The sequence below is a fragment of the Caretta caretta genome, chromosome 5, assembly GCF_965140235.1.
Source record: "Caretta caretta isolate rCarCar2 chromosome 5, rCarCar1.hap1, whole genome shotgun sequence".
Lineage (NCBI taxonomy): Eukaryota > Metazoa > Chordata > Testudines > Cheloniidae > Caretta > Caretta caretta.
The window spans coordinates 86,686,550-86,691,683 of NC_134210.1; positions in this window are offsets into that span (position 1 = coordinate 86,686,550).

The following is a 5,134-nucleotide window of genomic DNA, read 5'->3' on the forward strand; positions in this document are numbered from 1 at the left end:
GTATTTTTCTGTTCACCTCACACAAGTACTGTAGTGTAACCCCTTTATTGTGAAAGTGCAATTTACAAATGTCCTTTTTGTTACATACCTGCCCTCAAAAACAAAACAATGTAAAACTTTAGAGCCTAAAAGTCCACTCAGTCCTACTACTTCTTCAGCAACTTGCCAAGACAAACAAGTTTGTTTACATTTACAGGAGATAATGTTGTCCACTTCTTATTTACAATGTCACCTGAAAGCAAGGTATTTATGTGCCAGATATGCTAAACATTCTTATGTCCCTTCATGCTTTAGCCACCATTCCAGGGGACATGCTTCCATGCTGATGACGCTTGTTCAAAAAAATAATGCATTAGTTAAATTTGTGAGTGAACTCCTTGGGGGAGAATTGTATGTCACCTGCTCTGTTTTACCCACATTTTGACATATATTTCATGTTATAGCAGTCTCAGATGATGACCCAGCACATGTCTGTTTTAAGAACACTTTCACTGCAGATTTGACAAAACGCAAAGGTACCAATCTGAGATTTCTAAAGATAGCTACAGCACTTGACCCAAGGTTTAAGAATCCGAAGTGCCTTCCAAAATTTGAGAGGGAGGAGGTGTGGAGCATGCTGTCAGAAGTCTTAAAAGAGCAACACTCCGATGCAGAAACTACAGAACCTGAACCTCTAAAAATCAACCTTCTGTTGGTGGCATCTGACTCAGAAGATGGAAATGAACATGCATTGGTTCCCACTGCTTTGGATCATTATTGAGCAAAACCCGTCATCAGCATGGACACATGTCCTCTGGAATGGTGCTTGAAGCATGAACAGGCATACTTCAGGTGACATTGTAAACAATAAGGTGGCAGCATTATTGCCGGAAAATGTAAACAAACTTGTTTGTCTGGGCAATTGGCTGAACAATTAGTAGGACTGAGGGACTTGTAGGCTCTTAAGTTTTACATTGTTTTGTTTTTGAATGCAGTTATTTTTTGTACATGGTTCTACATTTGTAAGTTCAACTTTCATGCTAAAGAGATTGCACTACAGGGCTTGTATTAGGGGAATTGAAAAATACTATTTATTTTGTTTTTTTACAGTGCAAATATTTGTAATAAAAATAAAGTGAGCACTGTACACTAAGTATTCTGTGTTGTAATTGAAATCAATATATTTGAAAATGTAAACATCAAAAATATTTAAATAAATGGTATTCTGTTATTGTTTAACAGTGTGATTAATCACAATTAATTTTTTTAATCGCTTGACAGAGCTAGTTTAAAGTGAAATTAGTTAATTGATCTCAGCTCCTTATTGGCTGGCCAATATTTCAGCTCATGAACCTCAACCATAGTTTGGACCCGCTTCGTATTCCCTTTACAAAAGGTTGTGATGAACCTCTAGCCAGTACATTGAAAGGTATTGACAACACAGTACTGAGTCACAAAAACTTAGCTTGCAACAACTTTTGACCTCAGTTGACTATTGAGTACAACTCTCCATGACATTAACATATGCTGGTACAAAGAGATTTCATTTTCATTTACAGCCAAAACAGGAGACTGCGGTATTTATTGAATGATATTGACCTTTGTTCATGGCAAATATTGTCTGGGACTCTTCCCTTTTTATTTTCATTAAGGGCATCAACATTATTGCTTTACTTAGTTCTCTAATCCTCTCTCAGATTCATAATCATGGAGCTATTTAAAGAGAGTCCCTGATCCTTCCTCAGGAGAACATGTTAGCTCTAGATGGAGATGACACTGCCTCCCTGAAAACTTTTAAACAATACCTGGTTAATGAAATCCTCTGGCAAATATCAGATTTTAACACAATTCAACATAAGACACTTTCCACCCTGAAATGTGCCATTCAGATTTTTTCCCTACAGTTATAAACATTGAATATTAAGTTGACCATATGGTGGGTGTTTTTGTTTGGTTTATTTTAACATAATGGCAAGTTAATATTTTCAGCTAATTCATACCACAGTGGGCACGATCCTGCTCCCTTGGAAGTCCATGGGAGTTATACCATTAACTTCAATGGGAACTGGAACAGGCCCCAGGCTTGGGGAATGCAACAGGAATGTCAAAGTTATATTAACAGCTCGCCTCAGTAACATCTTATCTTAAATCCCATCTAAGACAGCAGTTTAAAGCCAAATCATCCCTCTGCTTGAACATAGAAGAAATGAAATGCAAGCAAATATTGGCCAAAATTGACTAAAAATGTCCTAAGCACAATGCACTTAAGTGGTATCATTCCCCTACCCTTACATTTGTAAAACTACAGTTCCTATAAGATACACACACAAATTAAAGAACTAAGAAGTAGTACATAATGAAAGCATATTATATTTTACTCATAGTCCTTGTACTTTCTAAACATACCCTGTGCTCCCTCCTCCACCCTCTTTTTTGGCATCTCTTGCTGTGTCCCATGTAATAAAGGGCCTGATCCTGCAAACACTTTCAGTGCTTGCCTCTGCAAATAGCCCCTCTGAAGTCAACAGTAAGTAGTAAGCACTATGTCTGGTATGTAAGCAAAGGTTTACATGATTAGGCCATAGATTGTACATATCTCAGAACAGGGATGCATCTTTTTAATTTCCTTGCAAAGCAGCATGCAGTATATAGGAACACAGGATTGGGCATATTATGCATTAATTGGTAAAGCCATCCCAAAATGAGTGCCAATAAAATTTTTATGCCATGCCTCACTGTGATGTATTTTGTACGAGTATTACAAAAAGGTATTTTAGGATTATTTAAGAGAGAGAATTAAAAGAATTTTTGGGATTTTTTCTGTACCACTCCACCTTTAAACTCAGGTGTTAGTTACCATGAGTTCAACTATACAGATCTTTCCAGAAAACATAAAAGTCTCTGAAGATAACTGAAAATAACTTTCCTACACTTTGAAATGTCACAACTCTGAAGGTTGTAATCTCATGGCCCTGTAAATTTAGGAGCAAGAACTGGAACTCCATCCACCCCAATGGCATAAAAGCTCCTGATTAGAGCTCTGCAGATAGCAAACTTTGAAGTTGTGTCCTATTTATATAATTGGTTTAAGACTTTCTGGGCCTATGCAGGTGTAGATTTTGGCAGGAAGTTCACATTTGGAGGAAGAAGCACCTCTCTGGTAGGCTAATTTAGAAGATGATAAAAGACAGCTGTCTGAAGCTATTCAGAGGGTTCAGAACATTAGAGTATGTGCCAAGCAAGAGAGTAGTTTAAGGTGAAAGCTCAATACCTCCTCTGGTAGGAGACCAAGCCACGTGAATGTGGGCCCGTGCAATACGGGTGTAGCAAACTTCCAACACTGATCCACACACTGAGAAACCTGAGTAGTAGTATGTTTCAATTCTTCACTTCAGATCTAATCCATTGAAGTTGATGGGAGTCTATTGACTTCAACAGACATGGATCAAGCCCTTGGAGAGGTGTGAGTAATTGGAAAAGCAAACTTTTCTGTAGCAACTTTGGTTTGACAGTCAATGGGAACACCCTAACACACCAGCACAATATCAAAATGAAAGACTAGCAGCCACCTTGAAAAGACACTTGTCAAACAAAACAAATACTTAGAGAGTGGATTATAGCAGAGATTCTCAACCAGGGCTGGCTGGGGGTTGTCGGTTACGAATGGTGTAAGGGATCACAACCGCATTGCCCTTCCATATTGCTAAATGGAAGGAGAGCCCTGCCCAGATCCCAGCTAGATGGGAGCACGGGTTCTGGTATGGAAGAGGCAATCCCAGTATCGGAAAAAGTTGAGACTCAATAAATTACAGAATACATAAGGATATTTGATCAAAAACAAGACAGACAGGTCAATTAATAATAAATAATATATAATAATACCACCACCATCTAGCTCTTATATAGCACTTTTCTTCTGTAAATACCAAAGCACTTGACAAAGGTCAGTATCATTATCCCTATTTTACAGAGGGGGAAAATGAACCCCAGAGAAGAAAAGTTGTTTGCCCAAGGTTACACATCAGGCCAGTGACAGAGCTGGGAATAGAAGACAGGTCTTCTGAGTCCCAGCCCAGCAGTCAGCCCACTGGTTCACAATGCTCTGAACAGAAACCACAGTACAGAGCAGAAAGACAAGGGAGATGGAAAATATAAAATTTTACTACAATGCAAAATAATATTTTAAATGAATGACATCTCTCATACAAAATTCCCCACCCTATTTGTACATGCCATATCTTACATACTATTTCCCAGTTAGGGAAGAGGGGGAAGCCGGACATATACAGTGAATTTACTGGAGTCACTTTCTTGTCTAATGAGTACAAAGACATAGTGCCCTCGGAACATGAAACGGTAAACAACATATTAGCCCAATGTTCCTAGATAAAATAACTAGTGCAAAAGTTTTTTAAATTATGTCCCTTTCAGCCTTTTTTCAAACTGCGTGAGAGTAGCATACTGTATCCATAAAAGGCTAACAGCAAGTTAACTGGGTGTACATTCCCTTTCCCTGGAAAAGATAGAATTTTGGCTTCATCCTGTAGTTCTTACTCAGGGGGGAAAAATAATGTCAAGTAAGGAATGAGCATGGACTGTAGGATTTGGCCCTGTACCAAAGTACAGGATGGTAGAGCTGTTCAATGCATGTAAATCACATCCATTCCTTTCGAACAACAGATTTTCTGCAACTGTGATAGCACTACGGAATTTACTTTTACTCTCAGCCCAGCAGAAGCAGCTGTCCTATCTCGGGGCCTCTCCTTCTGCCCCTCCACCCCCACGAACATGATACAGTTCTGTGGTGACCTAGAATCCTATTTTCGACGTCTCCGACTCAAGGAATATTTCCAACATACCTCTGAACAACATACTAATCCACAGATACCTCCCTACCAACACTACAAAAAGAAGGATTTTAGGTGGACTCCTCCTGAAGGTCGAGACAGCAGACTGGACTTCTACATAGAGTGCTTCCGCCGACGTGCACGGGCTGAAAATTGTGGAAAAGCAGCATCACTTGCCCCACAACCTCAGCTGTGCAGAACACAATGCCATCCACAGCCTCAGAAACAACTCTGACATCATAATCAAAAAGGCTGACAAAGGAGGTGCTGTTGTCATCATGAATAGGTCGGAATATGAACAAGAGGCT